The sequence below is a fragment of the Oncorhynchus masou genome, chromosome 13, assembly GCF_036934945.1.
Source record: "Oncorhynchus masou masou isolate Uvic2021 chromosome 13, UVic_Omas_1.1, whole genome shotgun sequence".
Taxonomy (NCBI): domain Eukaryota; kingdom Metazoa; phylum Chordata; class Actinopteri; order Salmoniformes; family Salmonidae; genus Oncorhynchus; species Oncorhynchus masou.
In genome coordinates this window covers 19006233-19023733 of record NC_088224.1, presented here as the reverse complement: position 1 = coordinate 19023733, position 17501 = coordinate 19006233, and the positions used below count along the sequence as shown (strand labels likewise).

Genomic DNA, 17501 nt, shown 5'->3' with positions numbered 1-17501 from the left:
CCGGCCCCAAGTGGTCATCTGGAGCAAATTACAGACCTGAACGCAGGGTTCACGCGCAGAGCACACACACACACACACACACGCGCGCGCGCGCGCTCAGCCCCTCCCCCGCATCTCCCGTCCCCGCCACCACCATTAGTGTACAGCGCCTGACCTACAGGATTCAGATCTGCGCGTGCATGCACACAAACACACGTCCTCTAAATCTAATCAAATGCGTGGAAGATAGGACGTATATACGGTATCTTGTTGTATTCGAGGCATGGAGAGAGAGAGAGAGAGATACGTGTCTGAACCCTTTGACCGAGTTTTCCGCGTGCCCCTGCACCCCCTATGGCTCGCGAGGTGAGATTCGATACTCGGTATGGAGAAAGCAGACGGGAAGCCTTCCTTCCCACGAGGGTCCCCCGGGGGATCCCGGACTGAGTGACTCAGTCTTGGACTACCTCCTCGCACACGTTTCAAAGTGCATAATGGATCTCTCCAGACAGCATAGGCCGAGCACCAGAGGAAGACAGTAAAAGAAAACGTTCTCATTCCACAGGATCTCAAAGGATCTCAAATTCAGTGTGTTACTGCTAGAATTCAAATTGCTTGCAGACAGTCATTTACCTCCATGCCATCATCAATGAACACCAATGTATTCAAGATGGCTGGTCAGTGGTACCTTGGGGAGGGTTGGGGCTTAAACACACATGGTTCACATTAATGCAAGAGGAATTCAGGTCATGGTGCCTGTGTTAAGACTACAGAGGCGGGGTGCCAAATCTTTGATTAGGATCTCTACTTGAAAGGCTGGGTACAAAGCATGATCTATGTAGTCAGGGTTCAGTTCAGTGAGCCATGTAGTGGACTGTAGATTAGACTGTAGGCTGTAGGTTAGTCTAGTCTGTATACTGTCAACCTGGGCACAGGGGTCGACATAACATAGTATCCCTCCAAATAGTATATGTTACATTTCCTATGTATTCATTTGTGGATGTCCATCATCCATTTTGTATGATGTTATGATTTACAATTTTATGATATGTTACAAATTGAAATTCGTACAATACGTTTTAATTTGTTACAAATTCCAAGTTGTTGTGGCCAACGTTAACTAGATGGCTAACGCTAACATTCGCTAGGCTAGGGGTTAAGGTTAGGAGTTAAATTAAAGGGTTAAGGTTAGGAGTTAAATTAAAGGGTTAAGGTTAGCTAACATTCTAAGTAGCAAGTAGTTGTAAAGGTGCTAATTAGCCAAAATTTTAAAGTTGTCCATGACGAGAGTTGAACATGCAACCTTTGGGTTGCTAGACATTTGTGTTATAACACCAACCCAACTACCCTACTGTCAGTATTATGTAACCATACCAAACATAGCATATCATACTAATTTGAGAGTCCCAGATTTACATTTACTATGTTACATCTAGTCTATGAGACCAGGCTGACTGTGTAATGCTGCCTACTGTGTGTAAGAGCCCTACAAGCGTTGCTTCCTCTATAGGCTGCGTTTATACAGGCAGCCCTATTCTGATCTTGTGCCACTAAATTGGTCTTTTGACCAATCAGATCAGATCTTTTTCTTTTGCTAATAAATTTGGCAAAAGATCAGAATTGGGCTGCCCCAATTCTGTCCTACACGCTGTCTTTAGTGCCCCACAGCTTGAATCAAGACGTCTGGATACACTTGCAATGCAACCACAACATCTTGTAGAAGACCAGAGTGAAAGAACATTGCAGTAAATCCTACATGAGCACTGACTCTGGAGACAAGGTTGCAGATTTGTCCTAAAATAGTGGTCACACCCACCCAGCCAGTTGTGCACATGCACCACATGCATTTACATGTTCACATTGTAGTCATTTAGCAGACACTCTTATCCAGAGCGACTTACAGTCACGGCAACTCCAGCACTCCACTTTCAACCTCATTTTCATCATCTCCAGTACATTACTAGTGTAAACGTGAAAATGGCGCATTTCTACAAAAAACCTGTAGTTAAAAAGTTGTACCCAATGCCATCATCTAAAGTTAAAACATTTGAAAAACAGTGATTTTATACAGTGATACTCGTTGCAGATTTTGAAAATCAGTGATTTACTTTTAATCCTATCCTGTGATGTCACAGAGAAGCATTTTTTTTAGAATCTTTCTTATCTTTCTAACCGCAGATTATAGAAAAGCAAGTGATGCAATTTTTCCAAGACAATTCATTTTTTCTGACTATTGTAGCGGTAAATTCCTAGGATTGCCTCACAGTGAGGGAGAACCCAGAGTTAGAGAAGAGCATTATACCCATTCTCATGCATATCTATTGTTAGAGATCACAGTGTGTTATGACTCTACACAGAACTAGGATCAGGGACGCTCTGTTATGAGTGAGTAACTGTGTGTATGTGAAATGCAGCTGTGTGTGTGTGTGTGTGTGTGTGTTAGAAATGCAGCCCATCTGGGAACCCCCCTGCCCCAGCGAGGTCATTTCCTGTCTGGCCCTTCATATGAATTTCTCTCTCAGTCTGACAGACCGATGGGAGGAATATCTCTCCCTCTCTCTGGATGCATTTTTGTAAGCCCAGTTCTCTCGGAGAGCCAAGATACAGCCCTGGATCAGTGGAGACACACACACTGTCCATGAACACTCGCCGAGTTACACAGTCAGGTTATGTAGTGTCATGGAATATAATTGGATTTTTCACACTCATTTATAATCACAGCTTTGCACAGATCCTATGTAATTGCATGGTTTTGTAAATAACACACAAATTAGTGTAGTAGTCTTAAACGAAAGTCTCTTCGTAATGCAGAGCTAGTCAATGCTAGTTATGAGAGTAAACAGATATTCAGTAAAGAGAGCTGATGAGAGGGGGGAGTTAAAAAGAAGAGACAGAGAAACTTCGAGATAGAAAGAGGGAGAAGGCTTTCACAAAGAGGTCCATTTAGGACCCCGGACAGAGTTGTCTGTCAGTATGCCTGAGCACAAAGACAGACACAGTCTGGTTTCATCAGCCACTCTCTCCAATCATCCCTCTATTCCACACAGCCTTGGACCGTCCAATCAACACCAGCGCAGATGACATTTCACTCCCTCAACACACAGAGAAGCCTCATTCTGTCAGTAAGAGAGAGAGAAAGAAAAGTTGTTTCTCTGAATGTGGCAGTAAGTGTGTAAGTGAGATATCATCTAGGTTATGTAATGTTTGTGTGCGAGTGCATTGATGTTTAGGTCATGAGGGGGTGTGTATATATGTGAATGAGACAGTGCGGTATATGTCGTCTAGGGAGGGTTGGCTTTCCCGGCTGTACAGCTCAGGTTTGAAAAAGCCCACCTCAGTCAGCACTCGTGTGTGTGTGTGTGTGTGTGTGTGTGTGTGTGTACCTGTGTTGAGTTATTCTGCAGGATCTGTGTATCTGTGTTGAGTGAACTTGCAGGATCTGTGTGTATCTGTGTTGAGTGATTCTGTGGCTGTGTGTGAGACAAGTAGAGCGTCTCTGTTTGTGTGTTTTGAAAACCTTATGCATCCGCATGACACACCTATCATTATCTAACAGAACTGTTACAGTTTGAGTTGAACTAGTTCACGAAGCAAAAAAAAATGTAGTCTTTAGGTCTGTAACAGCTTTAGTGGCCTTTGGTCTCCCCGGGATGACAAATATACAAATATAAAAACACAGAGGGTGATAAAGCCTTGAAGTGATGATGATTTACCACCCAGCTTAGGGCACTCTGAACACACACACAGCAGGGGTGAGAGGGGGCTCTGAAGTAATGATCTGCTCACACACACACACAAAGCAGCGGAATTCCCCTAATTGGACACACATGGTGTTTTTTTTGTCTGCAATCACAACAGCTTTTCTCAGAGGACCTCGAGACTCAATAGGGATTAACTGCATGCGAAACAGACCCCCTTGCAGACCAATGTAAATGCCACATGCAACAAGATGCATCTCTTCAACATGGACTCAGGGGTAGAAGTAACATAGCAAAAGTACATTCGGACCACTCCAATTAGTATGTTACGTTTCCTATGGTATGTATTCATTTGTGGATGTCCATCTTCCATGTCAAATGATATGTTACGAATTCCAATTTGTTGTGGCTAACATTAGCTAGGTGGCTAACATTAGCTAGGCTAGGGGTTAAGGTTAGCTAACATGCTAAGTAGTTACAAAGTAGTGTAAAAGTAGTTACAAAGTTGCAAATTAGCTAAAATTCTAAAGTTGTTTGTGATGATAATTGAACATGCAACCTTTGATTGCTAGATGTTCGCATTACACGCCTACCTATCCACCCCGACCAACCACCCTACTTTTGTTTTTGCCTTATGTAACCATACCAAACGTAACATATACTAATTTGAGTGTTCCGGATTTATGTTTACTACAGTATGTTACATCTAGTCTATGACACCAGGCTGATCTCTTTGGGCTTATGACAATAAATAGAGGTGATAGAACAGGAAGTGGATAGATGGGCCCTTTGTGCTTTTGGTTAGTCTTCAACATGCAGACTAATCAATGGAGAAAACTTAACAGATACTCCAATACCACATATACAGTGGGGAGAACAAGTATTTGATGCATGTAGAGTTCTGTAATTTTTATCATAACTACACTTCAACTGTGAGAGACGAAATCTAAAACAAATCCAGAAAATCACATTATATGATTTTTAAGTAATTAAAAATCATACAATGTGATTTTCTGGATTTTTGTCTCTCGCAGTTGAAGTGTAGCTATGAGAAAAATTACAGACCTCTACGTGCTTTGTAAGTAGAAAACCCTGCAAAATCGGCATTGTATCAAATACTTGTTCTCCCCATTGTATGTTGGGTATATGTGTGTACATCTAACCAGCTTGAGAAAATAGAGAGAGCAAAAGATTTTGGTAGAAGGAAGTTAGAGATTTATAGGAGGAGAAAGGGGGAGAAGTAGTTGGAGAAAGAGGGGGACAGGGTGAGCGAGAGAGTGGGACAGACGGAGAGAGAGGAGGGAGAGAGGGTTGGAAAGTTTACATGAGCAGCAGCTGTTTGGATCGTTAAGTACTTTAACCCAAGCCAGAGACTACAGATCTAAACCACACCAACTATCTCTGGTCCCACTGGCTCAGTGAGCGTGTTTGTGTGTATGTATTTGTGTTTGCTTGTGTGTGTTACTGTGTGCAAGTCAAAACCAGTGAGTGTCTAAACCTGCATGATAGTGTGTGTGTGTCTGTTAGTCCTGTATTATAAGTGTGAAGGGAGAACCTGGGCCCCATGCCTGCTCTCCATCCAGCCCCCTCTCTATCCCACCACACATCCCCCAGTTAAGCCCAGCTGGTTCCCATCGAGGGAGGGAAGAAGGGGAAGGGGTGAGGAGAGAGGGGAGGGAGAGAGAGGGGATGATAGGGTGAGGAAGACATTGCTGGGCTATCAGTCTCATCTCACATACAACACTCCTACAATGTTACAATGACTTCGAAAAACACAGAAAAAAAATCCAAAAGGGTTTAACATTACTGCAACATGGGAGTCATTCTCACAAAACTGTCCCAAAAAAATCTTAATTGTTAAGTTTCACGGAATTTCCTCTTGAATCACTGAGATTTATGAGATTTATCTATGTTATAATGACTCATGTTTTTTTTAATCAGATATTATGCATTTGATCAAAATGTTGACAAAATTAGAATTACTGTTAAGTCCCCAAAAAGTATTAAACAAATCAATATTTCTAATATTTTTTAACATGGCTATTTTTTTATATTGCTAATGAAAATGCCAGAGTTAAACATAATACTGAAAAAAAAATTCTAATGAAATTATACAATTATAAGATTAAATCAAGACTTTTCCCAATTTGAGCTCTAGCCGTTTCAGTAATGAGAAGGCCAAGACAAAGGAGATGATTGCGGACTACAAGAAAATGAGGACCGAGCATGCCCCCATTCTCATCGATGGGGCTGTAGTGGAGCAGGTTGAGAGCTTCAAGTTCCTTGGCGTCCACATCACCAACAAACTAACATGGTCCAAGTACACCAAGACAGTCGTGAAGAGAGCACGACAAAACCTATTCCACCTCAGGAGACTGAAAAGATTTGGCATGGGTCCTCAGATCCTCAAAAGGTTCTACAGCTGCACCATCGAGAACATCCTGACTGGTTGCATCACTGCCTGGTATGGCAACTGCTCGGCCTCTGACCACAAGGCACTATGGAGGGTAGTGCGTACGGCCCAGTACATCACCGAGGCCAAGCTTCCTGCCATCCAGGACCTCTATACCATGTGGTGTCAGAGGAAGACCCTAAAAATTGTCAAAGACTCCAGCCACCCTAGTCATAGACTGTTATCTCTGCTACCGCATGGCAAGCGGTACCGGAGCTCCAAATCCAGGTACAAGAGGCTTCTACCCCCAATCTATAAGACCCCCCCACTCTTTTACGCTGCTGCTACTGTCTATGCATAGTCACTTTAATAACTTTACCTACATGTACATATTCTTACTTTTTGGGGGTATTTAAAAAAAACTGATGTTGGTTAATTAAGGGCTTCACTGCAAGGTCTACTACACCTGTTGTATTCAACGCATGTGACAAATACAATTTGATTTGATGTGGGGTAAAGTTTTTTTTAGAGAATACAAACCTGATTCTGAAGCCATAAAAGCTAATAAACTTAACTTGTGCTCATCTAAGGATGACTCCCCTGGATGATGCATCATGGGTGGATACAATGTTATTGACTGATCCGAGTTTTTACAGGAACTTGGAAAAGTGTTACGGTAATGAGACATGTCCACAGACACTGTGTTTGTACGTAATGACTATTATAGTTTAAATGTAAACTTCAACTACTATACCATTGTTATGATTTATGGACAAACTACAGTAACATACTTTGAGTTTTATTCAAGTAAGTTATCTTTTTCAGAATAATTGTTTAAATAAAAGGACCTGAGACTTTAACCCTGACGCATTTTGGTCATGAGAATTTGGGGTGAAAATGTGCAAAAGTCTGGGGAAAATGTCAAATGTATTTAAAATAAGACACTTTCCCAAAAACTAGACATTGTGGTCATTAGAATGATTGTTGATTTTTGAAAATGAATCGTATTGTAACTCAGTTTGCTAAAGACATTTTAAAACTGGTTTCATGAGAATCACCCATATGGAATAGGCATTTACTAGTCTCTCAATACTGTTTTGGGGGAACTCCAGTCACCCTTGACATTTTGGGTACCACCTCGCATATACAGGAGGAGGGGAAGGGGGCGGTGTGGTATGTGGGGTGGCCAACCTATCAGGACTTCAGTCAGCCTTCTGAGAACACAGAGTAGGGAAGGGTAGAGGGAGGTCCACATCTGGAACACATTATGGAGCACACTATTTCTCAGTTGAAAGGGAGAAAGCGATACAGTACAGATAAACTGTTCGGAGCGATAGAGAAATGAGGGGAAGAGAGAATGCAGCGAGAGAGAGAGAGCAGCGGTTAAATAAAGGGAGAGGGAGAGGTGGAGAATGAAGAGAGAGAGGGCTTTAGAAACCTTTCACTGCATGTGTTTGATATAACATCTGCACACGTAATGGAGTTCAATCACATAACTACACTAAAGGGACATACACTCTAGACTCCATTCCATTGTTGTTTGAGACACACGCATACATACTGGAAGAAAATACAGCCTCCTAGACACACTCACACATTCACACCCTCATTACTTAAGTACAAGAGGAAACAGATCAGGATAGACCAGTTGTGGTTGATTACAGAGAGAGGAGTATTTAGCCTTAATGTCATTGTGTTTTCAACACTGAAGCAAGCTACTATGTAGGTTAGTTAGGGACCATAACATCTGAAGGGCAGCTGTGAATGATCTCTGCTTTCACTGTTACAAGCCTGACAAGAAAGCCTAACACACATTCTAGGACTGGCCTGGTACAACAGCACCCTCCACTGAGTGTGAGAAGCACCATGGGGAAGTGGCATAGAATTGGAATCTAGACTGTAGTGACTGCAATGAACCTGTAGATGACACCCTTTCCTCAATATACACAGTGTACAAAACATTAAGAACACCTGCTCTGACCATGATATAAACTGCAGTATAACTCCACTCCACTGTAGTATAACTGCAGTCAGAGTGCAGTATAACTCCACTCCACTGTAGTATAACTGCAGTTAGAGTGCAGTATAACTCCACTCCACTGTAGTATAACTGCAGTCAGAGTGCAGTATAACTCCACTCCACTGTAGTATAACTGCAGTCAGAGTGCAGTATAACTCCACTCCACTGTAGTATAACTGCAGTCAGAGTGCAGTATAACTCCACTCCACTGTAGTATAACTGCAGTCAGAGTGCAGTATAACTCCACTCCACTGTAGTATAACTGCAGTCAGAGTGCAGTATAACTCCACTCCACTGTAGTATAACTGCAGTCAGAGTGCAGTATAACTCCACTCCACTGTAATATAACTGCAGTTAGAGTGCAGTATAATTCCACTCCACTGTAGTATAACTGCAGTCAGAGTGCAGTATAACTCCACTCCACTGTAATATAACTGCAGTTAGAGTGCAGTATAACTCCACTCCACTGTAGTATAACTGCAGTCAGAGTGCAGTATAACTCCACTCCACTGTAGTATAACTGCAGTTAGAGTGCAGTATAACTCCACTCCACTGTAGTATAACTGCAGTCAGAGTGCAGTATAACTCCACTCCACTGTAGTATAACTGCAGTCAAGTGCAGTATAACTCCACTCCACTGTAGTATAACTGCAGTCAGAGTGCAGTATAACTCCACTCCACTGTAATATAACTGCAGTTAGAGTGCAGTATAACTCCACTCCACTGTAGTATAACTGCAGTTAGAGTGCAGTATAACTCCACTCCACTGTAATATAACTGCAGTGAGTGCAGTATAACTCCACTCCACTGTAGTATAACTGCAGTTAGAGTGCAGTATAACTCCACTCCACTGTAATATAACTGCAGTCAGAGTGCAGTATAACTCCACTCCACTGTAGTATAACTGCAGTTAGAGTGCAGTATAACTCCACTCCACTGTAGTATAACTGCAGTCAGAGTGCAGTATAACTCCACTCCACTGTAGTATAACTGCAGTTAGAGTGAGTATAACTCCACTCCACTGTAATATAACTGCAGTCAGAGTGCAGTATAACTCCACTCCACTGTAGTATAACTGCAGTCAGAGTGCAGTATAACTCCACTCCACTGTAGTATAACTGCAGTTAGAGTGCAGTATAACTCCACTCCACTGTAGTATAACTGCAGTCAGAGTGCGGTATAACTCCACTCCACTGTAGTATAACTGCAGTCAGAGTGCAGTATAACTCCACTCCACTGTAGTATAACTCCACTCCACTGTAGTATAACTCCACTCCACTGTAGTATAACTGCAGTCAGAGTGCAGTATAACTCCACTCCACTGTAGTATAACTGCAGTCAGAGTGCAGTATAACTCCACTCCACTGTAATATAACTGCAGTCAGAGTGCAGTATAACTCCACTCCACTGTAGTATAACTGCAGTCAGAGTGCAGTATAACTCCACTCCACTGTAGTATAACTGCAGTTAGAGTGCAGTATAACTCCACTCCACTGTAGTATAACTGCAGTTAGAGTGCAGTATAACTCCACTCCACTGTAGTATAACTGCAGTTAGAGTGCAGTATAACTCCACTCCACTGTAGTATAACTGCAGTTAGAGTGCAGTATAACTCCACTCCACTGTAGTATAACTGCAGTTAGAGTGCAGTATAACTCCACTCCACTGTAGTATAACTGCAGTCAGAGTGCAGTATAACTCCACTCCACTGTAGTATAACTCCACTCCACTGTATAACTCCACTCCACTGTAGTATAACTGCAGTCAGAGTGCAGTATAACTCCACTCCACTGTAGTATAACTGCAGTCAGAGTGCAGTATAACTCCACTCCACTGTAGTATAACTGCAGTTAGAGTGCAGTATAACTCCACTCCACTGTAGTATAACTGCAGTTAGAGTGCAGTATAACTCCACTCCACTGTAGTATAACTGCAGTCAGAGTGCAGTATAACTCCACTCCACTGTAATATAACTGCAGTCAGAGTGCAGTATAACTCCACTCCACTGTAGTATAACTGCAGTTAGAGTGCAGTATAACTCCACTCCACTGTAGTATAACTGCAGTTAGAGTGCAGTATAACTCCACTCCACTGTAGTATAACTGCAGTCAGAGTGCAGTATAACTCCACTCCACTGTAGTATAACTGCAGTTAGAGTGCAGTATAACTCCACTCCACTGTAGTATAACTGCAGTTAGAGTGCAGTATAACTCCACTCCACTGTAGTATAACTGCAGTCAGAGTGCAGTATAACTCCACTCCACTGTAGTATAACTCCACTCCACTGTAGTATAACTCCACTCCACTGTAGTATAACTCCACTCCACTGTAGTATAACTCCACTCCACTGTAGTATAACTCCACTCCACTGTAGTATAACTCCACTCCACTGTAGTATAACTCCACTCCACTGTAGTATAACTCCACTCCACTGTAGTATAACTCCACTCCACTGTAGTATAACTGCAGTCAGAGTGCAGTATAACTCCACTCCACTGTAGTATAACTGCAGTCAGAGTGCAGTATAACTCCACTCCACTGTAGTATAACTGCAGTCAGAGTGCAGTATAACTCCACTCCACTGTAGTATAACTGCAGTTAGAGTGCAGTATAACTCCACTCCACTGTAGTATAACTGCAGTCAGAGTGCAGTATAACTCCACTCCACTGTAGTATAACTGCAGTCAGAGTGCAGTATAACTCCACTCCACTGTAGTATAACTCCACTCCACTGTAGTATAACTCCACTCCACTGTAGTATAACTGCAGTCAGAGTGCAGTATAACTCCACTCCACTGTAGTATAACTGCAGTTAGAGTGCAGTATAACTCCACTCCACTGTAGTATAACTGCAGTCAGAGTGCAGTATAACTCCACTCCACTGTAGTATAACTGCAGTCAGAGTGCAGTATAACTCCACTCCACTGTAGTATAACTGCAGTCAGAGTGCAGTATAACTCCACTCCACTGTAGTATAACTGCAGTCAGAGTGCAGTATAACTCCACTCCACTGTAGTATAACTGCAGTCAGAGTGCAGTATAACTCCACTCCACTGTAATATAACTGCAGTCAGAGTGCAGTATAACTCCACTCCACTGTAGTATAACTGCAGTTAGAGTGCAGTATAACTCCACTCCACTGTAGTATAACTGCAGTCAGAGTGCAGTATAACTCCACTCCACTGTAGTATAACTGCAGTTAGAGTGCAGTATAACTCCACTCCACTGTAATATAACTGCAGTTAGAGTGCAGTACCCTGCAGTTATTCTGCAATTACTGCGTCCAAAATGCCACAGTCGACTGCAGTTACTGTACTTTTACTGAAGTTACTGTACTTTTACTGCTGTTTGTTTTGTTGGTGATAACATTGTGTGTCTTCTTCATCACCAAAACACATCAGAAAGAACAAGTAGTACATAAGTAGATGCCATTCAAAACTTAGTTCATTATGTGTGTGCCTGTGTGTAGCAGAGGGTGTGTCTACTCTGCATTAGCCGGTGGTCAGGCTGTGTCTTTACCATTGGGACAATCATTCTGGTCAGGTATGTTATGTGGAGATTAACCACGGTGAGCCTGGAGAGTGATCTCTGATTTGCGCTCACACAAACACACACAATAATAGCTATGAACACAGGGAGCTCAAATCCACCATTAGACCAAGCCAACGGTAGGCTAGGGCAGCGGCCCCACCCAACAGCGGCGAGCCTTTCAGACAATGTTTTTTCTGCTTTTTGTTTTCCCTGTCTGTGTTGTCATAGCAATAGGCTAGGGATGGAGGTGTCATTCATGTCATGCAAATGAAGAAATTTGTTTTGTTGAGTAAACAAATCTAGAATTGAGGCTCAGTAAAGCACACTAAATCACTGTAGGGAAATATGTGTGCTTGGGGAAAACCCTCGTTTGAACAGTGTGGGTTATTTCCCAAAAGAGAAAGTCCCAAAGAAACTGCTTGTCAAGAGTATAAAGTATGTGTGCCCACTTCTCAACATGTGGCACTGTCTTATACAAGTAGTACAGGTTCTCACTTCTCTCTTACACAAACACTTTGAGGGTATAATCGCCATCACTCTGCTCACTGCCCTATCCCACCTGGATAAGAGGAAAACATATGTAAGAATTCTGTTACTTCACTATAGCTCAGCATTCAACACCATAGTAACCTCCAAGCTCATCATTAAGCTCGAGGCCCTGGGTTTGAACCCTGCCTGTGCAACTGGGTCCTGGACTTCTTGAAGGGACGCCCCCAGCTGGTAAAGGTAGGAAATATCACCTCCACTCCGCTGATCCTCAACACTGGGGCCCCACAAGGGTGCGTTCTCAGGGTCCTGTACTCCTTGTTCACCCATGACTGTGTGGCCAAGCACACCTCCGACTCAATCATCAAGTTTGAAGACGACAAACAGTAGTAGGCTTGATTACCAACGATGACGAGACAGCCTACAGGGAGGAGGTGAGGGCTCTGGGAGTGTGGTGCCTGGAAAACAACCTCTCACTCAATGTCAACAAAACAAAGGAGATGATCATGGACTTCAGGAAACAGCAGAGGGTGTACCCCCATCGACGGGACCACAGTGGAGAAGGTGGAAAGCTTCAAGTTCCTTGGTGTACACATCACTGACAAACTGAAATGGACCACCCACACAGAAAGTGTGGTAAAGAAGGTGCAAAAGAGCCTCTTCAACCTCAGGTGGCTAAAGAAATTTGGCTTGTCACCTAAAACCCTCAAACTTTTACAGATGCACAATTGAAAGCATCCTGTCAGGCTGTATCACCGCCTGGTACGGCAAAGGCTCTCCAGAGGGTGGTGCGGTCTGCCCAACGCATTACCGGGGTAAACTACCTGCCCTCCAGGACGCCTACAGCACCCAATGTCACAGGAAGGCCAAAAAGATCATCAAGGACCTCAACTACCTGAGCCACTGCCTGTTCACCCCGCTATCATCCAGAAGGCGAGGTCAGAACAGGTGCATCAAATCTGGGACCGAGACTGAAAAACAGCTTCTATCTCAAGGCCATCAGGCTGTTAAACAGTCATCACTAACACATTAGAGGCTGCTGCCTATAGGCATAGTCTAGAAATCACTGGCCCCTTTAAGGAATGGAACACTAGTCACTTTAATAATTTTTATCTGGCATTACTCATCTCATATGTATATACTGTATTCTAGACTATTCTACTGTATCTTAGTCCATTCCGCTCGTCAATATGTATATAGTCATTCATTCCTACTTAGATTTGTGTCTATTGGATATATGTTGTGTAACTTGTTAGATATTACTGCACTGTCGGAGCTAAAGCGCAAGCATTTCGCTACACCAGCAATAACATCTGCTAATCATGTGTATGACCAATAAAATTTGATTTGATTTATGACCGATGGACAATCCCAGAGATACTGTACATAATGATGAGATGTATTCCCATGTGGACAGATTTTGACGGGAGTGGACCCTCTCGTGTCGCCTCTTCCTCTCTGACAATCCCTGTAGGGGCACTTTCACAATGGGTTACAGGCCACAGGTCACGTTACACAAACCTGGAAGTGTTAACCAGGAAGTGTTAACACAGGTGAAAGGAAAGCATGCGGTTCTTACCATCTCACTCGAACGCACTTTATCACATTTGTACTGTAATCAAATGTAGCCCTAATGGAAAGCTTTATTTTATAAACTGCAAGAGACTTAAATGGGAACATCACCCACAACAAAACCATTTCTATGCGGACACGTCAAGAACTGCTCTCAACCTGTGCAAGATGGGAATCGCTACAATCACAAGAATTTCCCTCCGGGTTAATAAAGATGTTTTTTTCAATTTCAGTTGAATCCCAATTATGAATAGCTAAACTTCCTTGCCGGGCTGGCCCCAAGGGGCCAGGGTTCCGGTCGAGCAGCACGGTTTGTACGGCTCCTACAGTTTTGCTTCAGTACTGCAGTTTAACTGACACCCCACCCAGAAAGACAATTTCCATACTGTAGATGGCCACATTTATTTATTATTTATTTAACTAGGCAAGTCAGTTAAGAACAAATTCATATTTACAATGGTGGCCTACACCGGCCAAACCCGGACGACACGTGGGCAATTGTGCACCACCAATCAAAGTTGGTTGCGATACAGCCTGGATTCAAACCAGGGTGTCTGTAGTGACTCCTCTAGCACAGATGCAATGCCTTAGACGGAGTCCTAGAGAAGTCAGATTTTAAAAGTCCTAATGACACACTTTAGTCATGACTTAGTGCACAAAACACCCATTCAATTATTGAAATAATTGAGGCTGAGGACAAAAACTTTTTTTTTTATCACTCACAACGAAGATATGAACCTTTTATATTCATCCAAACAGTGTCATGTTTTTGGATGCCGTCCCCGCTGGTTGCGCTTCCAAACAGTGTCATGTTTTTGGATGCCGTCCCCGCTGGTTGCGCTTCCAAACAGTGTCATGCTTTTGGATGCCGTCCCCGCTGGTTGCGCTTCCAAACAGTGTCATGTTTTTGGATGCCGTCCCCGCTGGTTGCGCTGCTCCCTGTGCGCTAATAGTAATACATTTATTTTATTTTGCGCCTTTCATTAAAGACAATCTCAAAGACCCTGTAAAAACAAACAAAACAAATGTAGAGATCTGTCAGGTCTTGGGCGATGGTCTTCCACAGATTCAGATGATAATGTGTTGTTCAGGCAAGCAGTTCAGAAAGGCTGCGCAGTAGTTTACGAGGAGGGAGCTTCGATGGCACAGAGAGGGAGCAGTGTCAGTCAGTTACTTAGACAAGCCCAGAGATCTTCATCAGGCACCTCGTCTGTTGTCAATTTCAATTCAAGGGCTTTATTGGCATGGGAAACATGTGTTAACATTGCCAAAGCAAGTGAGGTAGATAATATATACAGTGAATATATAAAGTGAAATAAACAATAAAAATTAACAGTAAACATTACACATACAGAAGTTTCAAAACAATAAAGACATTACAAATGTCATATTATATATATATATATACAGTGTTTTAACAATGTACAAATGGTAAAGGACACAAGATAAAATAAATAAGCATAAATATGGGTTGTATTTACAATGGTGTGTGTTCTTCACTGGTTGCCCTTTTCTCGTGGCAACAGGTCACAAATCTTGCTGCTCTGATGGCACACTGTGGAATTTCACCCAGTAGATATGGGAGTTTTTCAAAATTGGATTTGTTTTCGAATTCTTTGTGGATCTGTGTAATCTGAGGGAAATATGTGTCTCTAATATGGTCATACATTGGGCAGGAGGTCAGGAAGTGCAGCTCAGTTTCCACCTCATTTTGTGGGCAGTGTCTTCTCGAGAGCCATGTCTTCCTGTCTTCTCGAGAGCCATGTCTGCCTACGGGTGCCTTTCTCAAAAGCAAGGCTATGCTCACTGAGTCTGTACATAGTCAAAGCTTTCCTTAATTTTGGGTCAGTCACAGTGGTCAGGTATTCTGCCACTGTGTACTCTCTGTGTAGGGCCAAATAGCATTCTAGTTTGCTCTGTTTTTTTGTTAATTCTTTCCAATGTGTCAAGTAATTATCTTTTTGTTTTCTCATGATTTGGTTGGGTCTAATTGTGCTGCTGTCCTGGGGCTCTGTAGGGTGTGTTTGTGAACAGAGCCCCAGGACTAGCTTGCTTAGGGGACTCTTCTCCAGGTTCATCTCTCTGTAGGTGATGGCTTTGTTGTGGAAGGTTTGGGAATCACTTCCTTTTAGGTGGTTATATAATTTTGTTGTCTCCTCCTCTGTAGGTAGGCTGGATAGTCCACTACTGAAGTGTAGCACCCACCTGGGTGATGCTTGGCAGCTATAAGCGCCAGAAAGATCACCACACATAGGCAGTAGTCAGGAAACAGTCCCCTATGAGGTGGGCCCTCTCAAGTTTAAAATGTTTAATGTCACATGCACAAGTCCACATCGTTGATGCAACCAGCAATAAAAAAAAGAAGCTTATGCTCTAATGATGCGTCATTCAAATGATTGAATAACCAGCTACCTAACCTCCTAGCCAAGCCGAAAACAAACTGTCGTGTCATTAGTCCAGAAACTCCATTGGACAAAACCACCCAATATCAAAATGCAATCAACATACTTAAAACAACAAAATATTTACAAATGTACAGGAACCCTCTGCATAGTCTTCCTCACCGCGCCACTGCAACAACGTAATGCTGGTCAATATACATTTATGCGAAGACTTTACGAGAACAGATTACCTTGAAAACAACGGTCGGATATGCTGCACGCAGTCTCCAGTTGTTAAATGATTTCAATATTTGGCCGTACCACCTGGAAATGTCTACGTTTTTTTACCACGTCACTGCCGGTTGAGTGCCATTTCCTCTTTTTACTCGCGAGTCATTGGACCAAAGGCATCCCAGCCTCAGCATTCATTCACACAGCAAACCATGGAGTAATACTTCCTTCAATTTGTGCTGGATTTAATTCACTGCAGTTTTCATCTCAAACGTGTAAGCGATTGTTGTATTCAATTTCCTATTTAGGCATATCCAAATGTTTACTTTCTGAATTGCAGCGACACAGTTCTCGCCTCGTCTTTTGGTCGCGGCATTAATTAATTTGCAACATATCCCTTTCGATATAGTTACTAGTGGATGGGACTATGTTAACTGGTTGGATCATCTTTCAAACAAGTCCAAAGGACGGAGCTCAATTTCTGTAATGATTAATCTGTTCTATTTGCAAGGAATATTTCCAAACATTTAACGTTAATCGGAACATTCTCTTCGCAATGGATCAAGTTGTCACCCTCATCAGAATTAATTTCACAATTTTTAGACATAGGCCTACTACATTTGAATTGATTAGTCTAGGCTACATTTAATTGACTAAGTTGCTTAATTTTAGTTTATATTGGCATGCCATATCATAAATATCCCACATATATATGACATGCCAACACAAGCTAAAGTTATTTGTAGAAAGCCTAAAGACAAATGAGGATAGCCTGAATTTGTAAAACGCAAATTCCAACAAGCAATCTGGACCATACGGTGCGCGCTGCCCCTATTGGAATATTCTCAATGGTATGAATGAACATTACTGCTGCGCTGAGTTGCTACTTGTGGTTTCGAGGTAGGCTTTGAGAGAGATGTGAAAGACGAGCAGTGGTGGCGGTAAAAGATGACCTTCGCTGTCAGTTGCGGTGTTAATGACCTAGTCGGAACTAGGAACTGACATTTCAGACTGGCTAACTGGATATAGTTCCCTTGTTCCGAATAGCACATTAACGCTACACATTAATTACGGGACTATTTAATTAGCCTTCTCAGATGACACATTGGTTGATTTTGGTTCGTCAGTGCCTTGTTCACATGCTATTCAGAAGTCGAACATTTCCGACTTGTAGTTATACATGTGCGGCGTTCAACTCATCAGCAAGTCAA

At 42.6% G+C, this 17501-nt stretch overlaps 1 protein-coding gene across 6 annotated transcripts in view; it reads left to right on the top strand.

Annotated features, from left to right (window-relative positions):
- Positions 1-16456: 16456 nt before the first annotated feature.
- Positions 16457-17501, top strand: part of LOC135551863 (oxysterol-binding protein-related protein 3-like) — a 44278-nt gene continuing 43233 nt past the window's right edge. For all 6 annotated transcript variants that reach the window (XM_064983129.1, XM_064983132.1, XM_064983130.1 and 3 more), the window contains exon 1: positions 16457-16565. The gene's annotated coding sequence lies outside the window, so the exon portion shown is untranslated. The remainder of the gene's footprint in view (positions 16566-17501) is intronic.